The sequence below is a fragment of the Pteronotus mesoamericanus genome, unplaced genomic scaffold, assembly GCF_021234165.1.
Source record: "Pteronotus mesoamericanus isolate MK-2021 breed Mesoamerican mustached bat unplaced genomic scaffold, CSHL_Meso_final contig_214, whole genome shotgun sequence".
NCBI classification, from domain to species: domain Eukaryota; kingdom Metazoa; phylum Chordata; class Mammalia; order Chiroptera; family Mormoopidae; genus Pteronotus; species Pteronotus mesoamericanus.
In genome coordinates this window covers 4469266-4494214 of record NW_026555089.1, presented here as the reverse complement: position 1 = coordinate 4494214, position 24949 = coordinate 4469266, and the positions used below count along the sequence as shown (strand labels likewise).

General features: G+C 40.4%; 1 protein-coding gene across 2 annotated transcripts in view; it reads left to right on the top strand.

Moving 5' to 3' along the window:
- Nucleotides 1-24949, top strand: part of PACS1 (phosphofurin acidic cluster sorting protein 1) — a 111266-nt gene that overhangs the window by 4916 nt on the left and 81401 nt on the right. The window contains exon 1 of one of the 2 annotated variants that reach the window (XM_054570849.1): nt 13216-13281. The exons of the other annotated variant lie outside the window; for it this stretch is intronic. The gene's annotated coding sequence lies outside the window, so the exon portion shown is untranslated. Of the gene's footprint in view, nt 1-13215; nt 13282-24949 lie in introns of those variants that run through there. 2 annotated transcript variants of the gene reach the window in all.

Sequence of the window (24949 nt, the reverse complement as noted above, 5' to 3'; positions counted from 1 at the left end):
TAGGTCTCATTGTATGTATTAGAACTGAAGGTGGCGGCCGTGGCTAAGTGCGCATGACTGGCCTGCGCAGGTGTTTTGTCAAGGCAGCCAGGGGTACCTGCCCCCTTGCCACGAAAGCACTAGGCAGCCAGGGTTTTTGCCTTGTGTGCTTATTGTACACCGGGCAAACTCTTCCACACCTTAGTTTTTTTCATCCACTGCTTGGGAATACTTTTATTTATTCTCCTTTCTAAGAGGTGGGTGAAATAGTCAATAAAAATAAAAGGTCCAGCACAAATAATGCCCCTTTTTTATTACAAAATCATTTATTACAAATTCATAAGCATGTAATTCTGTAACATAACGGTATCATCCTCAAGCACACCATGTGACATTTGAGGTGAAATGTTCAAATTAAAACTATACATTTTTACACCCATGTCATTGCTCTAGAAACCACACTCAAGCAGGTGTTACTTCTGCTGGACCCTGTATAATAGGAGCCATAGCTTCATGGGACAAAGTGCTTGAATGATAGCTATAAAGTAAATGTAATTGATTAAATAAGAGAGACCTGGCGAAATTTCTGGTATTTCCCTAGCATTAAAAGTCTTAAAAGCATATTCGTATCTTAGAAGATTTGAATTTCACATTGTGAGTGTTGTAATAGGATCTCTCTCTGGCTGGGTAATCCTATCCATCGTTCCTGTGGAAGCTCAGATTCCTTAAGGCAGAAAGAGAATGACTTTCACAGAGTCCGTTTTACGTGTATTGATTTACAGATCTTTTGGACACATATTAATGGTTATGTGATTTCTTTTTAAACGAGTTTTCCAGTTTCTAAGCTGAACCAGGAAGCCGCCACTGTTGCTGTTAGCGCTTGCCTCAGTGTGTGCGAGGGAGGTGCAAGTCAGAAAACGTGTGGGCTGTGTCTTTTCACCACTTCACCCCAGGAGGCTTTATCCTATTTTGACCTGGACTTGAAGGCTCAGTGGGTCCTCTGAAATTTGGAGTCAGCTTGGCTTGCATCTGCAGCATCACATTCTGGGTGTACTTTGGGACCCCAGGGTGGATGTGGGAATGATTGCAAGAGCTGGTCTTTTTCCAGTCTGGGTTCAGAGTGACATTAAGGGCTCTTGAGAAAAGACAAGATTTGAAGTTGGTCTTAGATCATCTTTCAGAGGCCCATTGGGTTGGAATTGAGCAGGGCGGTTTGGTTCCAGATTGACAAGCACTGGCAGAATCCTCCGTTCTCTAGGCCTAGTTAGAAGGATAACCAGCAAAGCTTCTGAGGGCTTTAGAAAATCAAGAGGTGCCTAGGTAACGATTCTAGACTATTTCCCTCTTACTGCCATTCATGGCCGGTTGTCTGGTTAGAAAGCCTACTGGACCTGCATTCCCTGTAGTCGTAGTACAAACCAAAGAATAGCTGTAGTTGCAGCTCAGAGAACCGCTTCGGCAGACCTGCGGCCAGCCTCTGCCTTGGGTAGCACAGTAGTAGAGAAGGGGAGTTAATGATAATACATTGTTACTTCGCTTATTTATCTTCTAGAACACATTTCCTTAAAACATTCCATTTGACATTCAATTACATCTTTAGGTCATAAGCTGTTTTATCATTAAAGCTGTGCTGGCCAATACAGTAGCCACTAACTGTATGTGGTCTGGGTGTGTATGGGAGGCAACTGATGGATGTTTCTCTCCCATCAATGTCCCCCCCTCGCCCCCATCTCTCTAAAAATCAATAAACATATTCTTGGGTGAGGATTAAAGTAAGTAAGTAAATAAATAAAATGAGTCTCGCTTCGCTTTTTCAAGGGCTCATTAGTTTTGTTAGTTTTTTTGGTGTTACCTCCTAGTCTGCTCACTCCTTCCAGGAGGGAATTTGCTTCCTGGTGCCTCCTTGCCATTTGTTTCCCACATTTTTAGGTCTTAATATCTGTTGAGAAAACTGCCTGGAGGCATTAACTCCAAAATGGTGTTTAGATGGTAGGATTATGTGTGATATTAATTTTTGTCCTTATATATTATTTGGTGATTTCTAAACTTTCTACAATAAATATATATTACAGAACATACAAGTAAATGTCTTTAAAATACACATTTAAAAATACATATTGACACTACTTGATCATATACCTCAGAGGAATGAACATTACAAATTTTTTATCACAATTGAGCTGTAAAAAAAAAGTACATATTGAATGGATGAAGACATGGGGGGACTGAAGTTTCACTCCACTCATTACCTTTCCTGGTTCTAGAATTGCTTGTTCATTTTTATTGATAGAAAAATTGTGACTGTGGAACATTCTAGAACATTGCTTTCTTCATGGTGGGTGGATAGTGAGGCACAGGTGGTGAGGTAATATCGGTAATGGCACATTTATTTAATGTTTGTGTAAATTCTCTTAGAATGTAAAGCACACTAAAGGCCAATCTTTCTGAGCCAGAACAGTATCCTCCTCTTTTCTCTGTGGGAACCGTGACCCTGTGCACTCCCAGACACACCTGTGGCTCATGGAGCCTTCTGCACTCTCGGTGCTGTCAGTTCTGTGAACAGGACACTAGGTAATAGTCCATAGATTATTTTTGCAGAAAAAGAAGTTTAGAACTCTGATGTGCATCTTAGAAATCACACTGTGAGTAATTTATCCTTCATTTTTTTTTTTGTGACCTAATACAGATGTAGGTAGATATGAAAGGAGGGATGTTTTAAAACTTGATTCCTAGTACAATACCTGTTCCTCTCTTTGTAGACTGCAAAACTCCTCCAGTTGACAGGGTGCCTCTCAGAGTGTTATTGTGAACAAGGTCTCCCCCAGGTAATGTTTTGGATATAATTGGCATGCTAATAGTCCCAGAGGAAATTTAGCCCGGTTGTTGTGCTTAGACACAGGCAGGTGTTTTTTCTTTCCAAAGAATTTTGCGTGTTTGTGTCTGTCTGTCTCTGTGTTTCCTTTTGTTCTTCTTTTCATAGGTGAGATAGTCTTTCTAAGAAAATTTTTTTTCTTTATCCTCACCCAAGGACATGTTTTCTCATTGCTTTTAGCTTCAAGATTTAGAGAGCAGCTTTGTCCTGTTTTATGGTACCTCTCAAAAATATTGCACTCTGCTGTTTGTAGTTCTACCCATCCTCTGCAGCCTGGTCTCCTCCCAGAAAGTAACCGCCCATAGCGGTTCAGGGCGAAGTTAAAAATGAAAATCAGATCATGCCTCTCCCCTCTTCATAAGCTTCCCAGTTCATTCATTTAGCAAATGTTTGCAGACAAACTGGTCTGTGCCACAGACAAGATCCTTGATTTTGTGAAGTATACTATCTAGTGGGTGAAAATAAGAGATGGTATAAAATAACTTTTAATAATACTTTGAATAAAACTCCTTTTTATGACTTAGGGGTACTTCCTGATTGTGGCTTCTCCTGTGTCTCCGCCCTCATCTTTCTAAATAGAGAATTCTTTATTTAAAATGCTAAAAAAATTCAAAACGCCACTTTGATAGTTTCCTCTGATACTTAACAACTATTAGTTTGGGAAAGGTCTTCTTTAAATTCCATCTAATGCTGTTCTCCGCAATCTGAATATTGTTAATGCTGACCTATTCTCAGAGGAAGAGGAGGAAAGGAAAGATTGTTGAGTTATCAAATTATCTGAAGTTATATCTGAAGGCTTGTACCTCATCATTTTTTAGCTTATACTAAAATCTTGAAAAGTTAAAAAAAAATGAATTTAATCCCAGTAGTAAAATCTACTTAAAATTAAAAGTTCTACAGTTAGAAGCTTGGCTCTGGGCAAGCGGGGTCGAGGTGCTGTCACCCCTGCCTTGGGGCTTGTGCACTGGCCGTTCTCTCTACCTGGATGCTCTGTCCCCAGATCATCATGTGGCTGGCTCCTGGGTATCATCAAGGTCATCATTCAATTCACCTGCCACCTTGAAAGCTGACCTCACCTGCTCAGGGCATTATGGGAGTTTATACAGTAAATCGTCTTCACAAGTAATTATTATCATTTAAAATAATCCTGTTCGTTTATATACAGTAATTACTTTGTAGGTGCTTAATGAATATATTTGTCAAATGAACAATGCCTGTTTATTTATCATGTTTATTGAGTGAAAATCTATTTACACAATTCATTCACTTAGCAAATATTTATTGAGTACTTTGGTGTGCCAAGCACTGTTCTAGGTGCTGGGGAAATGGCAGCAAACAGGCTGATTAACAAAGTTCATACTCTCCTAGTGTACTTGCTAGTGGAGGGAGACAGATATAAAACAAGTAACTAGATTGTGAACTTTGTTAATTATTCAGGGAGTGAGTAGTGCCGTGATGAAAAATAAGGCAGAGCGGGGACTGAGAGCATCGGGGGAAAGGCTGCCTTAAATGGGGTGGTCAGAGGCCACCTCTGGTGAGATGGCGTTGGAACTGATGCCTGAATGAGGTGAGCCTGGCTACTAAGTGCTAAATGAAGGTGCCACCGGAAGCTTCAGAGGTGGGGATTGAGATCCCTTTCCCAGAAAGGGAAATCCAGGTCCAGCGAGGTGAGGGCATTTTTGCTAGGCTACCTAGCTTAGAGGTAGGTGGAGCAGGGATTTGTCTTCATGACTCATGACTGTCTGACACCAGAGCTATTTCTCTGTTTAAACTTGGTCTCCCAAGCCCTGTCTGGTTCTCAAAGTTGACATAGAATATTTAATGCTTTATGCTTTATCGTGTTGGAATTATAGAATGCTGCTCTATTACCAAATTATAGACAGTGAGATGCCTCATAGCCTAGTGACTGTGAGTATCAGTTCCGGAGCCAGTGGCCAGGATTTTAGTTCTGACTGTTGTTTACCATTAGCGTGACTTGGGCAAATTATTTCACCTCTCTAATGCTTCACTTTCCTCGTCTGTAAAGCGGGCATAATAATTGTCCCTATCCCTCATTTATAATGAGAGTTAAATGAAGTTAATACAAGTTCAATGCTTATGTGGCATATAGAAAATACTTTAAAATATTAGCTATTACTATTATTATTTCTATCTAAATGCCGGTCCAGCGTCTCTGTCTCCTTCACACCCTCCCAAAACTGCTTTCTTTCTAGAAATAGGGCAATTCTCTGTTAATATTCTGATTTCCTCATTAGGACCATAACAAGGCCTTGAGTTCACTTTAGACACAGATCCTGCCAAGCCCCAAGCTTAATAGACTAGAAAGTCAAAGCAAAATATTTTGGTTCTCTGAAGCAGTGGCTGAGTCGGGATCCTGTTTCTACATCCTGCCAGCTTATATGAACGGAAGAGATGGTGCTGGCCCCGCCTGCAAACCACAACTTTGTTTTGAGCCAACTTGACTTGACAGCTTCCCTATTCTACCTGCTGACTTCTTTAGCTTTGCTTTGGCAGCCAGAAGAGCAACTAAACCGGTTTATAGCTAGCCATTTATCACCAATAAAAGTTGAGTGACTCCAAGGAAAATTGAAGGTTTAAATAGAGTTGATTTTTTTCTCTTGTTTCCTTAAGCTTTCCTTTTTATCTCTCAAACTGTAAAAATATCACTCTCCTTTTACAAGAGAAACCTGAAAATACATAAAAGATCTATCATGAAACATTTAGATCTTTGTTTTGTATGTTATTTTTCTCCATTAATAAGCACCAAGCCTTTATTTTCCCGTTTTGGTTGGAAATCTACAGGTATATTTACATGTTTCTGGTTCTTCCTGAAAAATGAAACAGACTAAACTTTTCTCAGGTGTAGGTAATCATGATGAGTGAGATCTCACAGTGAACATCAGGGCTTGGAACGAAGAGTGTAGACTGGTACCTGGTGTGTAACTATTTTTAAACTTGTGTTTGCCCTTTTAGTTTTGCTTTTGTCTTTGTTTCTCTCCATGGCTGTCAATATGCCTTCTTTCAGCTTTGTTGCTTCTTATAATATACCATGGGCTGAAGAACCAGATAATCAAATATGTTAAGAATGGGCTCTGAGATCAAGGGGCTGTAAAATATAATGTAGAGAATATAGTCAACATATTGTATTATGTAACTACATACGGTGTCAGGTGGTACTTGAAATATCAGAGGGATCATTGTGTAAAGTATGTATTGTGTGTAACCACTATGCAAGAATGAATGGGCTTTGAATACAGGGCTAAGAATAATGGGCATTATAAACTGAGAACATGAGAGTCGCAGCTGGGGTCTTTTGGGGCAAAAAAGAAACATTTTGCTTACTTCTTCATGTAGGTTGTGCTCTAGAGAGGGAGGATTGCTGGTAAGTTTAAGGTTGGGTTTAGTTTTCTAAAGTCTTGGGGAGTGAGGAGCCCTATTGAAGGTACAGTTAGAGATACAAGTCATGTGTTTGGATTGGAGAATTATGGATTAGTAAATAAAGCCCTATGTCTCGTGCTTGGTTAGATTTCTTTGATTACCTCTGAGCAAGTCACTTTTCTTCCTGATTTATTTTTATTTCATTTCATTTCATTTTTATTTTGAGGTTATGTTTATTAAAGCTGGGGACAGCAAAAGAAGGAAAGGCTCAGGACAGAAGAAGCAGCAGAAGAGAGCCTAGGCGGGGTCAGCCCGGGACGAGCTGCCGCTGCCCGTTGCTCCCTTAGGGCTTAGGGGACGCGCGCCTGAGAGGGAGGAAAGGTGTGGGCATGCTCCTGGAAGGGAGAGGGTGCCTCTTCCTGCTTTTTAAAAGCAAGAATACCTTTTTTTGTTGTTACCTTATTGATTTGTTATGAAGAGAAACAAAATGTTTGTAAATGTTTGAGCATCTGTATTCATGGACATCATTACCTTAACATCCTTGGGTGATGTCAGTGAAGCTATGAGTATGATGGCGTATTTGTAGACCTGTGGTAGACCTGATTCACGTTAGTCATCATTTGTATCACTTCACAGGTAGGTTTTTGTCTGGCACTTTTCAGCTCATATCCAGTGGAATGTGGCAGTGTTACCTACCTTAAGTCTATTGTCTGATGAAATTGTCTTATCAAAATTAAAAGATGTGGAAAGTAGTCTGCAGCATTCTGTCATCTCTGCCACGTACCATGTTTGCTGTGGATGAAAATGAATAAGCAACTCTGGAAACCAAGGTCCTCTGGGAACATAAAAACTCTGTGGCTATTAATGGATTTAATTGTACTTCCTCTCTGCCACCAAAATGTGCAATAAATTGTTTATGCCCTTGCATTTAATGGCGAGAATTGTTCGTTAACTATATGTAATACCATTATTGCTTTGTTTTTATTAATTGTAGATAATCCCCTCTATTTTTCCTTTAAAAAACTTATAAAAAGGAATAGCTATAATATTATTAAACATTGCTTATTAATCTTTTCAGTTGATTCTTCTCTTCACGGAGAAAAAGGAAAGAATCTCATTGGAGAAACAAAAACTTGGGCTGGAAATGGGAAGTACTCTTCTAAACTAAATTTGGCGTAAGATTGGTTTGGTATGCTTTGGACTTAGGCCAGGTGATGTGTTTACTTAGTTCTCAGGGGGCCTCACTGATAAATGAATGTCATGTCTCAACGTGGTTAGGCATCATCTTACTTGAGTTCATTTAATAGAAGATTGTATAGACAAAGGATTGTTTGGGATGGCACTCTATTTGGATTTTGTTTTGCTTTGCTTTGCTTTGTTTTGTTTGATGCCCATTCAAGTATTTCCTCCTATTGTTATAATATATCTGGAGGAAAAATGTATCAGCTAGTTGCTATAATTTTTTTTTAAACCATCAGCCCAAAATGCTTTGGCTTTAGAATTTGGTCTCTTATTTGGTTTTACCTCACCACGTGGGTTTGGATAAGTCTCTGTAAGTCTTCCTCTACCTGTTAGTAACTTCATTTAGTCCGCAGATAGCTACTGAGCATACATGCCAGTCACCATTTTAGACACCGAGGAGAGAACAGTCAATAAAAACAGATAAAATCCCAGCTCTCCCTGCTGGGGTTACCTTCCAGGGGACAGGCAAGGTGGGCAGCAAATGAGTGAGCCAGTGTTACAGGGTGTGTCAGATGGGGAAAATTAAGGTGGGCAAGGGGAATAAGTGAGGCAGAGAGAGCATTACAGTTTTGGATAAGGTGATCCGGAACACCTCAGACGGTGAGCAGTCCTTGCGGAGCACACATTTAGGCAAGTCAGTAGAGGAAACAGCAAGTACTGGTGGGTTCCAGGAACACCCAGGAGGCCAGCGGACTGGATCCACATGAGCGTGGCGGAGGGTACCTGGAGAGAAAGTCAGAGAAGTGAACAGGACCAAACCTCATAGGCCCTTGGAGGACTCTGGCTTTGACCTTGAGTGAGATGGGAAGCCATTTGGGGGTTTTGGCCAGAAAAGAGGCATGATAATGACTTCTACATTAAAATAACCACTAGTTGCTGGGTGTAGAAGAGTCTGAAAAGAAGGACAGAGGTGGAAGCAGGGAGTCCAGATGGGAGTATTATGATGATGCAGCGGGAGCTGATGTTGGCTTGGACCAGGGTGGCAGAGGTGGAGGAGATGAGAAGTCTTCAGATTCTGGGTATATTTTCAAGACTGAAGAATTGGATTATGGATTAGATTTGGGGTATGATGGGAGAAAAGGATTCAAGGATGACTTCCAAATTCCATTTAACATCCTTTTGTCAATTTTCTGTTTTTTCTTGCTTGTTTTGTACCAAAGAGTTAATTATTATTGTCATTTCTATCTTAAGTGACATTGTATGAGAAAAGAGATGTTACAGAACTCTTCAAAGCTCTTGAGGAAGTTTATTTCTACTTTTGCCATTAGTAAGTAGTTGGGAATAAATTTCCTTGGGAATTTACTGGGTGATGGAATAATCCATAGGTTGGCAGCTGATTGTGTTAAAAATGTAGATAAATTCTTTTTATGCTGTGGGCCATGTTGATGCTATTGGAGCAGCTGAGTATTAACATCCCTAATTATTCTGGTGTCATAATTGCTTGGTCTGGTATCTCCTCTGTGAATCTTACTTATTTTGATGGTTTTTGATGAGGGAGCTTTATTGCAGGAGCCATAAACAAGTATAGCACGTATCCTTTGTCAGTAACCCAGTGAAACTGGAAAGTAAAAAACATCTGTTTTTCCCCCTCCTAAATGACTAGTTTGCTACAGTAGACAGCCTGTCTGTGCTTCCTAGGAGCTGCTCTGTAAGAAGGAATCCTGCTGCATAATGATCTAATTTGTGTAATCTTGAAGGTGGAGCTATTTTTGAAAGAGAACAGAAAAATAATGGAGCCCTTTGCTTGTGAATGCTAAATTGGCTCTAACTGATCTAAAAGGAAAAGGACTCTTGTCGTTGGAACTCTTATTTTCCTCTTGTTCTGCTCACCGCTAGATCAAGTTTATGATAGGTATATTTAGGTAATTACTCTTGAAAATGGCACCTGGGCTCTTTTTCTCCCTTCTCCTCCTTCTCTTCTTTTTTCTTCTTTTTTAGATAAGTGTATTACTTAACTTGTGATTTGGATCATGTGAATAGCATAAAAGAACAACTACTAAGTTCAGGAATTAGAATTCTCTTTACAGTTCTTTTGATAGGCTGATGGGTTGTAACTGGTTCTCAACACTCTCAAGACTTGATGGTTCCTTTTACATCCTGAAATGAAATTCCCAGACAATAAAACTTACCATATTTACAACATTTTAATTGTAATATAAAGGAAAAAATGAAAGGAGGGCTTTTCATAATACAATATGTATTTCTAAATGCTAATTCCCAGAAGACATCTGTAAGTGTTCACAGCGCATTAGAAACTATAGCCGTCAGGTGCTTGCAGGTACACATGGCTTATCTCTGAACATGACACCCATAAATAGAGACTGATACAGGTGTATTGCGTGGGTGACTCAGATGATATGTGGCAATGCCGTCGGTGTATGATTTTTAGAATGGTGAATAAATCTTCATCCAGTTCTACACAAAACAAAATACAGTCTTTCCTCTGTTTACACAGTAGTTAACAATTCCTGGAAAATTCAGTGTACATTAAATCGTGAAAAATGTAGGTAAGTTTTAGTGTAAAACTCTATTTAGTTCTAGGCTTAGGTAATTATAAACCGCCTTTTATTTACATGCATATGTGTCTGCAGGACCAAACACAGATTTATTGTGAAACTAATGAAGCTTAAGCCTCAAGGCCCTTCATCCACACCTGCTACTTCCATGGCCCGATGCTTAATTTTTGAAGAAAACTTTTAGTTGAAGTTTAATACATACTTAGAAAAGTACACATAAGTACAGGTGATGAATTTTTACAAATTGAACATACCCACATAACTAGCACCCATATCAGGAAACAGAACATTACCAATACCCCAAAACATTACCTTGTCTCCTTCTAATCACTATCTGTTCCTTCCACCAAAGATAACTAGTATCCTAACTTTTCATGGCATTAGTTTTGCCTGCTTTTGTACTTCATACACTGTACACTCTCGCATCTAACTTCTCTTGCTCAACCTGATGTTTGTGTGATTAATCCGCATTATTGCATATAGTTGCAGTTCATATATTCTTGTTGTATGGCATTCCATGTCTGACTGCGTCACAATTTATTTAACCGTTCTGCTGATGACGGTCATATGGAAGATTTCCAGTTTGGAGCTATTATGAATAGTGCTACTGTGAACAGTTTTGAACATGTCTGTTGGTGGATATGAGCATTGTCATGCACTTCATTTTGTTTTCCTTGAGTTTATAACCAGGAGTAGAATTGCAGGATCAGGGGATATAAGCATGTTCAGCTTAGTAACACCAACAGGTGGTATTCTTTATCTTTCTCATTTCAGCCATTCTGGTTGGAGGAAAAGTGGTGTCTCCAGTGGTTTTAATTTGCATTTCCCTCATGACATTGAGTACCTTTTCATAAACTCGCCAGTCATTTGGAATATTGTCTTTTATGAGTTGTGTGTTCAGGTCACTGCCCAATGGACCTGGCCTGTTACTGCATAAAAAGGTGATAAGATTTTGGAATATAAGTTGTGAAGGAGGAAGGATACCGTCTGTACAATTTTAATATGGAATATACTCAATACTCATAAGATAGTCTCCACAGTTAAATACCCATAGAGAACAGATGCTTGCCCTTTTTTCATTTTTAAAAAATATTTATTTTTTAGAGAGAGAGGAAGGGGGAGAGAAAAAGAGGGAGAGAAACATCGAAGTGAATGAGAAACATCAATTGGTCGCCTCTCACACGTGCCCAACCAGGGACTGAACCCACAGCCTAGGCATGGGCCCTGACTGGGAATTGAACCGGAGACCTTTAGCTATGGGACAATACCCAAAAAACTGAGCCACACCTGTCAGGGCAGATTCTTTTAAATTGCATTTTGGTTTTATTTGAAGTTTCAATGTTTGATTATTTTTCTTCCTGATTTTATTTTTTTAAGTAGTTCATATCCCCTAATAGTTTTTTGTCTTACTTATTTTTACCAAAGTTATACATGTATATTTCTTTAATATTTTATTTATTTTTAGAGAGAGGGGAAGGGAGGGAGAGAGAAGGAGAGAAACATCAATGTGTGAGAAAACATCAATTTGCTGCCTCTTGCACGTTCCCCAACCTGGGACCCGTCTGCAACCCAGGCATTTTCCCTGACTGGGAATTGAACTGGCAACCTTTCACTTTGTGGGCCGATGCTCAGCCAGATGAGCCATGCCAGTCAGGGCTATACGTATATTTTAGAGTCAAGTTGTTCTCCAAGGCTTATTTCAAAAGAATCTTTTGATGTAATCTGGTGAATTCCAAATATGGAAGATTGTTTGGGTTGGTTTTTTTGTTTGTTTGTTTTTTGGTTTTTTTTTTACCATTACCTCATTCTCCCAATAAAATTGTAATTTTGGTTTGATTATTATTCAGGGTTTTATTATTATGTTTATGGAAAGGCAAGTCACTGTTGAGCTGTATAGTAAACTATGATTTTCCTTTTCTGGCCAACTTTGATTTTTCCTCACATTAATAATTGTCTTTTTAGTTTTGTTTAATAATGGCTAATATTAATTGGACACATAATATGTACTAGGTGCTATTCTAATTGCTGTCCATGTGTTAATTTATTTAATCATCAGATTACGGAGGCACAGAGCGGTTAGGTGCCTTGCCCAAGACAGTGATATCGTCAGAGGAACCCTGGCAGTCTGGCCTCCGAATCTGCGCTCTTAACTACCATGCTACATTGTTTTTTCTATGAATATATACCTAAACATTTATTTTATTGAGGTAAAACTTAAATGCAATGAAATGCATAGATCTCAGGTTTATAGTTTGATGAGTTTTGACAAACATACATTTGTGTAATCAATACCTTAATCAAGATACAGAACATTTTTATCTCTTTCAGTCAACCCTGCCTCTCAGGCAATTACTGTTCTGGTTTATATCACCATAGGTTAGTTTTGTTTGTTTTTGAACCTCATATAAAGGGAACCATAGAGTGTGTATTCTTGTGTTGCCCTTTTGCCAGATTCATCCACGGTGTGTTTGTTAGTTCATTCCTTTTTATCATCAGTAGTGTTTCATTGAAACAGATACTACAATTTGTTTATTCATTCTCCTGTCGATGGACATATGGGTTGTTTACAGTTTTTGGCTTTTATGAATAAAGCTGCTCTGAACATTCTTATACAAGTCTTTTTATAGACACACATTTTCATTTCTTTGGGGGTAAATAAGTAGGAGTGGAATGGTAGCTCTTAGTGTAGGAGTATGTTTAACTTTTTTTAAAAAAGATTTTGTTTATTTTTAGAGAGAGTGGAAGGGAGGGAGAAAGAGAGAGAAACATTGTTCAATTGCCTCTCGCCCGCCCCCAATCTGGGGCCTGGCCCGCAACCCAGCCACGTGCCCTGACAGGGAACTGAACCGGCGGCCCTGCGGTTCCCACACTGGCACGCAGTCCACTGAGCACACCAGCCAGGGCTGTGTGTTTAACTTGTAGCAAACTGGACTTTCCAGAAGTGGTTGTATTACATTCCCACATACTGTGGCAGATTCTGAGGTGGCTCTCAGTCTTTGTTTTTATGCCCTAGTGTAACCCCCTCCCCTTGAGTGTGGGTGGGACCCGGGACTCTATTCTTCCCGATAAAAAATGGCAAAGGTGACAGGATGTACAGGATCGTGTTGCATCAGATTGTAACGCCCACCTCGTGAGGAGACTTCCCCGCTGGCCTTGGAGGAGCAAGCTGCCGCGTGGCGAGCTATGGAGGGCGCCCCGTGGCAGGGAGCCGAGGGCGCTTCGAGTCCACAGGCTGCCCTGAACGCGGCCCTCAGCCCCGCAGCCCGCGAGGAGCTTCGCGCTGCCAGCGGCCAGGTGAGTCTGGGAACAGACCCTGCGGCCCTGAAGCCTCGCGTGAGGCCCCAGCCCCCGCAGGCGCCTGACGGAAGCCGCGCCGGAGACCCAGCCGAGCGGCGGCGGGGCTTGCAGCCCCCTGCACCTGAGCTGGTGAGCCCGGCTGTTGGCGGCCGCTCAACCGGCGGGGCCACCGCTGGGCAGCGGTGGGTACCGAATGCTGGCCGAGTCCGGAAGTTCCTGTTGCTCCGGGTTTCTCCCGACGGTCGGTTTTTCAGCCTTCTGCATTTTAGCCGTCTTTCTGGGTATGAAATGGTCGCTTCTTGGGATTTTAATTTGCATTTCCTTAATGACTAATGACATTGACTGCATGCTGATTGCTGTTTGAATTATCTTCTTTTGTGAAGTATCTGTTCTTGTCTGTTTTATCAGTTGTCTTCTAATAATTTATTTGTAGCAGTTGTTTATATATTACAGATCAAGTTCTTTCCGATACATGTGTGTGAGTGTGTGCACATATGTGTATCTGATATTTATTTTCTTCTGTGACTGGGACAAACCCCCACATACCTCTCTCCTCACCCAGCTTCCCAGCGTTAACACGTTGCCACATTTATCCTATTATGCTGTCTTTCTGTAAGTTAGTTTTTCTGAGCCATTTGAGACTGAGCTGCAAACTCGGTGCCCTGTCGCCACTAAATATTTGTGTGTATTTCCCCCACTTAAAGGCTCTCCTAAAGAACTACCGCGTGGCCACTCGGTCAGGGAGTTAGCACCGATCGGACCCTCTCTCCGGTCCATAGACTCCGCTCAGTCTGCCTCCTGCCCCAACCGTGTCTCCCTTTGGCTTTGGTGCAAAAATCCCACTTAGGAACATGCATTGGATGTCGTTGTCATAGCTCTTCCTGTTCTCCCATCTGGAATAGCCCTTAGGCTTTCTCTGTCATTCATGTCCTCAGCAGTCCTACCTTTAGGAGGAGGATCTGCAAGCCAAATCCGTGAATATTTCCTCAGGCCAGACTTAGGATGTGATTTCTAAACAAAAATGTCACGGAAATGATGCTGTTATTTTCTCAGTACATCACATCAAGGGGCACATGATGCTAACCAGTCCCGTCACTGGCGATGTTAACCTTGATCATCTGCTCATGCGGATGCCTGCCAGGTATCTTGACTTTTCATCACTGTAGGTGTTGTTTTTCTTTTCGTAACTGGTATTTTGTGTGAGACGATTTGAGAGTATGCTAGTATCCTGCTCCTCATCAAACTTCAAACTGCCGGCATTAGTGCCTGCCTAAATCGGCAACCACTATACAGTTGCCAAATTATTACTATTTTTTTTGCTTCCATGATTCCTTGTACACTTATAAATTGTCCTTCTCCTGTAAGGGCAGCTAGGTGGCTGAAAGGCTGGGGGCTGCAGCCATCTGCAGGCTCTGTCACTCACGTGTCTGGCAGCCAAGGCTGCGGCTGGAACCACCTACCAGTGGCTTTTCCATGTGGCTCTTGGGCTTCCTTATATCATGGTGGCTGGGTTCCCAGAGCAAGCACAACAAGGGAGTGAGCCAGGTGGGAACCGTATCACCTTTCCTCACTCAGTCTGGGAAGCCACGCTGTGTCATCTCTGCTGCATTCTGTGCATAAGAAGGCATTAAGCTCGGCCCACATTCAAGGGCAGGGGAATTTGTCTCTAACTTTTCATGAGAGGACTGTCAAAAGAAATTGTAGACATGTTTTAAACTGGCATAGCATTTAAAATATTTTATGAATGAATGGAAGAGTTTTTCATTTGTACAGTTGAACTTGTTTAGTACTTTTAATTCATGTTTAAAGTTTTAAAATATATATACTTTTATAGATACATGAAAAGAATCATACCATGTATACATGTATTGTTTAGTGATGTCTATTGTTTTCCTGTTTCACCTTTTCTCTCCACTTTCTCATTTTGCATCACCTCCTACTAGGTAACTCATATGTGTGTCTTCATTTTTTTCTCCATTCTCGTATAATGTGGAAATGTATATACATATACATACAGTGGATTGAAGATACAGTTTAAAAAATAGCATCATACTAAAACTGATTTTTGCCTTGGCTGTTGTAGTTCAGTTGGATGGAGTGCCGTCCCATACACCAAAAGGTTGGGAGTTTGATTCCTATCAGGGCTTTAAAAAAAACTGATTTTTGCATCTTGCTTTTCTCACTGAACACCTCGTAGAAATCACTATAAGTCAAGAGATGTTTTTTTCTGTTTTGTTCTTAATGGCTTGCATATATTCTATTCTCTGATTTGTTTGTTTGATCATAAAGGGATAGGAGACTGGACTCGGGATAAGAATGGAACGGGAGAGGCTTTCTGGAAAAGGCAGGTGGAATGAGACAGAGAGGAGCACTCAATGGACCAGATCTGTCATCTAAGGAGACAGGGCAGTTACAAAAATGTGGTGGGGAGCTGTGGTGGTTGATTTTGTCCGAGAAACGAATGTTTTTGCGTACAGTGAATTTGCATACCAGGCAATTGAAGACACAGGCCATGCGCGTAAGTCCAAGGGTAGGATTGCAGTTGCAGCTGATGGACAGAGCTGTGAGGTAGAATAGATGGTCACTTGAGAGAGAGCTGTATTTTGCCAATGTGCTGTTGCTAGTGTAGACCCAGAATGTGAGATTTCTTCCTTCCAGGCCAGCATCCTGTATATTTACATTTGATGCGGTTAAGTTCTGTTCTTTAAAAAGCTGCCCGTTTTTTTAGAAGCAGAGTTTTTATTTTCACTTTATATAATACGGGCTGAGAGAATCTTTTGCTAAATATAACAATGTGAGACACTTAAAGACATTTAAAATTTGAAACCAGAGCTATCAGATTGGAACTTCCTTGATCTCTCAAGTGAAACCAACCTAGGCTACATGTGTAATTAGCATCACTGAATTCTCTTTTATGTTGGAGAGAGGATTTGTAGTACTCAGTAAAGGATGCATACTGAATAGGACAGACCCATTATTTTACTGAATCTCTTAACCCTAGGTAACCACGTTGATCCATTGGGATGGTGAGGATGTTTAAAATGCTGGTGGCCTCGAAGTCAGTAGTGGAAAATAATAATGCCATTTCCTTTTTAGGAACAAAAAAATCTACCCCTTCCCAACTCCCACTCCAGGAAAGTTAAGAGGAATGGTTGGGGGTTTTTTTGTTTGTTTGTTTGTTTTTAGATTGGGTTACTGAAGTTCAAAGCTAGAGATAGCCCATGAGCTCTGGGTAAATGGTAGAGTTGAAATGATAAAAGTTCTATTGATTTAATTTTGATCAGGGGAAGGGAAGTGAAATGTGCTCCTGCTATTGTTTTTCCAGGAACTTCAACAGACAACATCAGATGTCAATTATATGTAAAGTATGCTGGGAAAGCTACAAAGATGAATATGTTACAGGCCTGTCTTGGTGTAAACGGCTAACAGCAATACAAAGCGTATTGAAATCAGTACGAAGCAGAGGTACATGCTGAAGTAGCACAGGAGAAAAGGGCATTAATTCCTCTGTAGAATCTGGTATTGGAATTGGAGTTTTGTCTTCAACGTTTTGTTCTGGAAACATTTTTTAAATACACAAAAGTAGAGAAAGTGGGTAATGAATCCCTATGAACTCATCACCCAGCTTCATTATCAGCTCAAGGCTGTGTCATGTTTCCCCGCCCTCCCCCACTTTCACCCCTAGATTATTGTGGAGCAAATCCCAGACATCATAGGATTCCTCCTATAACAATTTCAGTATGTATGTCTAAGAGATAGGACCACTTTTAAAAAATACATAACAGTAATACCATTATCCCTCCTAAAATAACAGCAAGTCCTTAATTTGCAATTTACAGTCAGTTGAGCTGGACTTCACAGAGAAGATTTTAATAGGTGGTGAATGAGAGAAAGGGGATTCAGGCTCAGGGAACAGCGTGTGCAAAGCAGAGAAATGTGCAGAAGTGAAAGGTAGTAAAAGTCTGATTCAGGGCTGTGGCAATGGAAGTGGAAAGGAAATGGCAAGCGTGAGTCATTGTGGAGGAAAACTCAATGGGATTTTCCAGTCGAGGATAGCACGTGTGTCTTCTCTGGGTTTCTGGTTAGCAGTGTTTGAGTGGTCACTCCGAGCCGTGTAGAACAGGCTCAGCACAGTGGTCCTCCTCTCCGCCGGCACTTGTGAATAAACCTCTGTTGGCGCACAGCCGCATCCGTTTGTTCACACGTGTCTATGGCTGCTTTCGCCCTGCGATAGCATTGTTGAGTAGTTGCAACAGAGACTATGGCCTGCCAAGCCCCAAATGTTTACTGCTTGGCCCTTTATAGAAAAAGTAAGTTTCTCTAAGAATTTCTCTTCCTGTTAGATTGTTATTTGGTTATTTTGTTCATCATCTTTCTCCCCCAAATAGAGGCCCAGGGACTTTTGTGTCTTTTGTTCTCTGCTCTATACCCAAGTGCCAGACACTAATTAGGCACCCAGTAAATAATTGTTGAATAAATAAACGAGTGCATGCATTAGTCTTTTTGCTCCTCTTCTGCATTAGACATTGGAGCTTCTTGGGGGGACAAGGATGGTGTATTTTTAGGTGGAAATGATGCTAATATAGAAATCTGTTATAATTTCCTCCCAACAAAGTTTAGCAAATTGTTTCATCAATACAATGGAGTCTAAAATTTTTTTTTTTAATTTATCCTCACCCAAGGACATGTTTTCATTGCTTTTAGAGAGAAAGGAAGGGGGAAAGAGAGAGAAACATTGATGTGAGAGAGACACATTGATTGGTTGCCTTCTCATACATGCCCCGACCAGGAATCAAACCTGCAATCTGGGTATATTCCCTGGCTGGGAATCGAACCTGTGACCTTTCAGTCTGTGGGATGATGCTCCAACCAACTGAGCCACGTCAGCCAGGGCAATACAATGAAGTCTTAAGCAGCAGTTAAAACTAGTAATTATGGAAACCATAGAAATGTGGGAACACATTTATGATGGGTCAGAATCCTAAACACTGACTTTCTAGAATATATATGAATATGGACAAAGACTAGAAGGTACTGCAAAAATTAAGTCATTGTTTTAAGACAGTGGATTTTTTGGGTGTTTTTCTCTCCAAAAAAATTTTAATGCTACAAGCATACCTTGGAGATATTGTGGGTTAGGTTCAGACCACCACAATAAAGTGAATATTGCAAAAAAGCAAGTTACAGGAATGTTTTGGTTTCCCAGTGGATCTGAAAGTTATGCCTACACTATACTGTAGTCTGTTAAATGTAGAGTAGCATTATGTCTAAAATAAACAGTATACATACCTTAATTAAAATACTTTATTGCTTTAAAAATGCTATCATCTGAGTCTTCAGCAAGTTGTAATCTTTTTGCTGATGGAGAATCTTGCCTTTAATTTGTAAAAAAGTGCACTATCTGTGAAGGGAAGTAAAGCAAAGAGCAATAAAATGAGGTATGCTTCATTGTTTTCTCATTTCAATGGTAATTTTTAAAATACATAATTTTTCCATGCCTTCCTCCCCACCTTCCATCTCCGCACCATGTCCAGAGATCTAACCTTTAGTGTGGATCACAAATAATGCAGTAATCGAAAATTAGAGTTTATGTGGAATCTCGGCATTGGGAGGATTGATGGGCATTATGGACTGCTGTTTCACTTTATCCCTCGATAAACAACTGCAGTATGCCTTCCAGCAGCAAGCATGCCTGGAAGCATCCTTGGGTAGACCCTGAGTTGGGTTTATAAGTTTTCATTTAGACAAAAGCCCTTTTATTTGAAGTGCAGCAGGAACAGGCATGGTGGAAACAAGTGGTCTAGGTGACAATGGCCTACATTTGTGTTCCTCCCCACTCTCACTCAGCGAGCGTGTCCTGGTTAGCTTTCTCCATGGCGCCACCGAACGGCGGTGTTCCTCCCGCGGGTTCATTCGGTCGTTTGGGGTAGTCATTCAGTTTTCCTCCCATGTCCCTTTCAGGCTGCCTTTAAAAACATGGATAAGTCTTTTCTTTGTACCTCTGTTTTTCCAAATTTTTGTTCTCTCATCTCCCAAGGACGTGGTGAGTTTGCAGTCTTTTTATTTAAACAGATTTGTGTTTGTCCTACCAAACTACACTTCTAGGTTATATATAGTTGAGTTTCCAGCCATTGTTTCTAGGCTTCATCCGAGTGTCCTGTTCGAACAGCACAAAACAAAATACAGAATGATTGTGCAATTTCAGAAGCTTACGCTTTAAGGGAATATTACCTCCCAGGTATAGCAAATGGGAAGATGATGAAGTACTTATTTTAATTTAAAATAAAACCTAAAGCCCTTCCAGTAGTCACAAGAGTTACGTTATATGACTCTCTGCCCTGCGTACTAATCTGACTGCCTCCTACTCCCTCGCAGGTTGCCCCCTTGTAGCCATGCAGGCCTCCTGCTCTTTATGTCCCCAGCATTGTACTGTGTTAACAGCCAGTGGCTTGTCTTGTCACACTCTATTGAAAGTAACTGACTTTTTCCTTGGAATCTCTTTTCCTAAGTTGAGTTGAACCTAGCTCTCTCCAAAGGCAATTCCTGGTGTTAAGTGGGAACTGTTCCTGTCAGAGCCTCCTGCTGCCATTAATAAATGAAAAAGGATGTTGTCAGCCAGCATAATGCTCTGCTTATGAAATTGCAATTACTGATGCTGCCTTTTGTGAAGTTCTCACGATATAAATGGCACAAGTTATTTGATAAGTTATGACTCTAGAGAATTCCTTACATAGTCAGCCAACATTTCTTTTTCCTCCTCAGAGCGGGGGTATACACATAACATTAATAAGTTTGCATGGATTGCCATACACTTTACACTGAGCTGGTTTTCCTGCCTGTGCTGTCGCGTCTATGAGAGTATAAGGGATTTCTGTAATAGTACAGAGATAGAGGGAGTAACCTTTTTCTGCCTTAGTCTCATTGATGGTTCATGGTCTTGAAATAATAAAAAAGCACTTATCACATGACTGATTGCTTCATGATCTTTTGAGAAACTACCAAAGCTCTTACCAAATGCCTCTGGATTTTAATGGCATGTGTTTACTTCATAGCACATTCCACAAAATACTGAAAGTCTGATGGGTATTCTCTGTGATCCTTTTCTGTTGATTCTATTCCCAAGTCTGTTAATCATGTTTCTTGTCCTGGGTGTTAACTTCCCCAGACTGGTGATCTGCCGAATGGGTAAGTTGAACTCAGTTTCAATAGCTTTTATAATTGTGTAGTAGAGGCCTTTAAAAAAGTTTTTAAATGTCTTTTTCATCCTGTTATCTTTCCTTATTCATTCATCCATCCATCTGTTCATCTGTTTTTCCATCTAACACTTACTGAACATGTACTAGGTATTAGTTGTTATGGAACTTTTTTGATTCTCTTCATAGCGCTGGCCTTAACATATTTCTTTTTGTCTCCTTATTCCATTTTTCTTTTCTATCCTCACACAGACTATTTGCTAATACTCTGGGAACTGTCACTTCTAATTACTGAAGTTAATTTCTTCAGTAGATGATTCTCTTTTTTATTAACTTTAGAATTTTACTTGTTTTATAAATAGGTCGATCACAAATGCTGTTGTACAGACATAAATATGATTTTCTCCTTTCTCGTTTTTACTGTAATCGACTCATGTAACTTCAGAAATGGAGAAACTGTCACTGTCAAATAGAAATACCGTGTGAAAAACAGCTTTGTTGAAATGTGATTTGCATACCATACATTCATTTAAATTCTCTCATTGAAAATGTACAATCCGCCCTGGCTGGTGTGGCTCAATGGACTGAGTGCTGACCTGTGAACCAAGGTGTTGGTGGTTCGATTCCCAATCAGGGCACATGGCTAGATTGCGAGCCAGGTCCCTGGTAGGGAGTGCATGAGAGGCAACCACACATTGATGTTTCTCTCCCTCTCTTCCTCCCTTCCCCTTTATCTAAAAATAAATAAATAAAATATTTTTAAAAATTTAAGAAATTATAAAAAATGTATACAGTTCATTGGTTTTTAGCATATTTACAGACATGTACTTTTACATTTTCAAATAGCCATATTAAAAGGAGAAGTAGCAACAGATGAAGGTAATTTTATTTTTTAAAAAGATTTTTTTAAATTTAATTTTAGACAGGGGGGAAGGGAGGGAGAAAGAGAAGGGAAGAAACATTGATGTTCAAGAGAAACATCAGTCAGCTTTTCCCACATCCTCAACTAGGGACCTGGCCCGCAACCCAGGCATGTGCCCTGATCCCAAATTGAACTGGCAACCTTTTGCTTTGCAGGATAATGTCCAACCCACTGAGCCACACTGGTCAGGGCCAGATGAAATTAATTTTAAAAATATATTTTATTTATTTACCCACTTTATCAAAAGTATCAATATAATAAAAAGAATTTTCCACTGCTACAGTTTTTAAATCTAAATTTATTAAAATTAAATAAAAATTTTAAATGTAGTTTTCTTAGGCGCATTATCCACCTTTTTAAGTGCTTATAACCACATGTGGTTAAATGGTTATCATATTGGACCATGGAGCCCTAGGCTATCTTATTGCAGGATAATACTGCCTTAGGCAATTGTAATATTTATTGAAAATGCAAATTTTCTGACTCTTGGCGATGAAGATATTTTGAGCCATGAATCGCAATTATTTGGCCAATGTAGTTAAGAGACAATGTGTTTCTTTGATAATAGACCGTGAGAGAGAACGGAAGATACAGAAGGAGCCTTTTAAGTTACTCTGAAAGAATGGAAAAATTGGCAAAACATTTCACTTGATTTTCTAACTTTCCAATTTATACATACCCAACCTCAACACATGGATGCACTTAATTGATATTTGGTGCCTATTTTTCTCTTAAATAACTATAATTTTGACTTTTGCATCTAGTTTGTCTCATGAAGCTTTTCAGTGTTTCAAAGAGGAAAAAAGGGCTAGTGTTCTCTATTTCTGGCTTTTTAATCTGCTTTCTCATTTTTTCATGCTCATCTTTTCCTGTAGACTCTTTACGACAAACTTAAAAATCATTGATCAATTTGAAAGTTTGAGAAGTGAAAGTAGTTTCAGATCCCCAAAGATGTTAGTTGGAAATTAGTTACCATCGTTTAAATATTTGGAGCTCACTGTATTGACTCTTAACAGTCTGGCCGTCCTCAAAAGATTAAACAGAGTTTAAACATTTCTCATAGGTATATGCCAATCTTGGATATATATACCTAAGAGAAATGAAAACACGTGTCCATATAAAAACTTGTATGTGAATGTTCATAGCAGCATTACTCATAATAGTTAAAAATTAGAAACAAGTGTCCGTCAACTGATGGAGCGATTAACAAAATGTGTTTTATCCACACAGTAAAATACTATTTAGCAATAAAGTAGAATGAAGTACTGATTCATGCTAAAACGTGGATGAATTTTGAAAACATTATGCTAAGTGAAAGAACCCAGTCACTTCTGGTCAAGATGGAGGCATAGATAAACACAGCTTGCCTGCTCACACAAGCACATCAAAATTACAACTAAACTATGTAGTACAGAACAGTCATTGCTCAGAACTGTCAGAAACCAAGCTGAACAGAAGTCCGACAACTACGGAATTAAAGAAGCCATATCCATCCAGCCTGGTAGGAGGGGCAGAGACATGAAATGGGCTGGTCCAACACCTATGTGTAGTGGATAAAAATTCAGGAGGGATATCTCAGGAACAAGGAGTCTCAGCCCCACACCAGGACCCCAACCCAAGTTTCCAGTGCCAGGAAATAAGTCCTGTTACTTCTGGCTACAAAAACCAGTGGGGATTGATTCAGTGAAAGAAACTTCTGGAGCCTCAAGCAGTTTCTATTAAAGAACCAGCGCATGTACTTACTCAGATTCATTCCTTCTGAGCTCCAGCACCAGGGAAGCAGCTTGAAAGGCACCAGTGGCACACAGGGAAGACCCGAAGTTTCTGGCATCAAGGCAAGAGCTGGAGGATAGCTTTCTCCTAGACAGAAAGGCAGGCAGAGGCCAATGTTCCTTCTCTGAACTCTGTCCCCACAGTCACAGAGCAGGCAGGCAGATGCCATATCTGAGATTCCATCAACCTAGCCAACACTCTGCCCCATCCCGGAGATTCCCTGAGGCTCTACCCCACTCAGCTTATGAGCTCATCAAAGCTGTTAACAGTGGCTTTTCCATATGAATGGCTGGTCTTGGTTCATGCTTTACAACTTCCTAAATTCTCTTAAATAAGCAACAGCTGACCTCAGCGAATCCCTAGCTTCCTGTACCTCTTGCCAGGTGGCCCAGGCCTGGCACTAGCATTGGCCAGCCTAGGTTCATAGCTTGACTTCGCCTGGGAACCCTCCAAGCCCCGCACAAGTAACAGCCTTCTGTAGATTGCTTTGTGGTTCATGCAGGGTGACCCTGGGAAGAACACAGGTGGGGGCTGACCTTGACCTGCAGCACCCGGGAAAACCCAGAGCCTGCGTACACAGTGGACAACTACAGACCATGTCAGATTACCACCACCCTGCCCTTGCACAGCTGATCCTCCACAGAGGGCAGAGGTTGGTGGTCAGTGGTCATAGCCAGTCCTTGCAGCTGACTGACCTGGGTAAATCCCTCCCATTGACCTTCCAATAGCAACCAAGGCTCAACTACAAGAGGAGGGTATACTCAAACCATATGAAAGGCACATCTCAAGTACCCAGCTTGAGTGATAGGGGAGGCTCTGCCACTGGACCCTACAGAACACCTACTATATTAGGCCATACTACCAAGACACAGAGTCAAAGCAGCTCTATCTAATACATAGAAACAAACACAGGAAGGCTGCCAAAATGAAGAGACAAAGAAACATGGCCCAAATGAAAGAACAGATCAAAACTCCAGAAAAAGAACTAACCGAAATGGAGATAAGCAATCTGTCAGATGCAGAATTCAAAACACTGGTTATAAGGATGCTCAATGAACTTGGTGAGGACCTCAACAACATAAAAAATATCTAGTCAGAAACAAAGGATACACTAATTGAAATAAAGAACAGTTTACAGGGAAACAACAGAAGAGTGGATGAAGCTGAGAATCAAATCAATGCTATGGAACATAAGGAAGCAAAAAACAACCAATCATAACAACAAGAAGAAAAAAGAATCCAAAAAAATGAGGATAGTGTAAGGGGCCTCTGGGACAACTTTAAGTGTTTTCAACATCTGCATGATAGGGGTGCCAGAGGAGAAGAGAAAGAGCAAGAAATTGGAAATCTATTTGAAAAAACAATGAAGGGAAACTTCTCTGACTTGGTGAAGGAAATAAACATGCAAGTCCAGGAAGCACGGAGAGTCCTAAACAAGAGGGATGCAAATAGGCCCATTCCAAGACACATCATGATTAAAATCCCAAAGGTTAAAGATAAAGAGAGAATCTTAAAAGCAGTGAGAGGAAAGCAGTTAGTTACCCACAGGGGAGTTCCTGTAAGACTGTCAGCTGATTTCTCAAAAGAAACTTTGCAGCCTAAAATGAATTGATAAGAAATACTCAAAGTCATGAAAAGTGGGGACTTACAGCCAAGATTGCTCTACCCATCAAAGCTATCATTTAGAATTGAAGGGCAGATAAAGAGCTTCCCAAACAAGATAAAACTAAAGGAGTTCATCATCATCAAACCATTATTATATGACATCTTAAAGGGA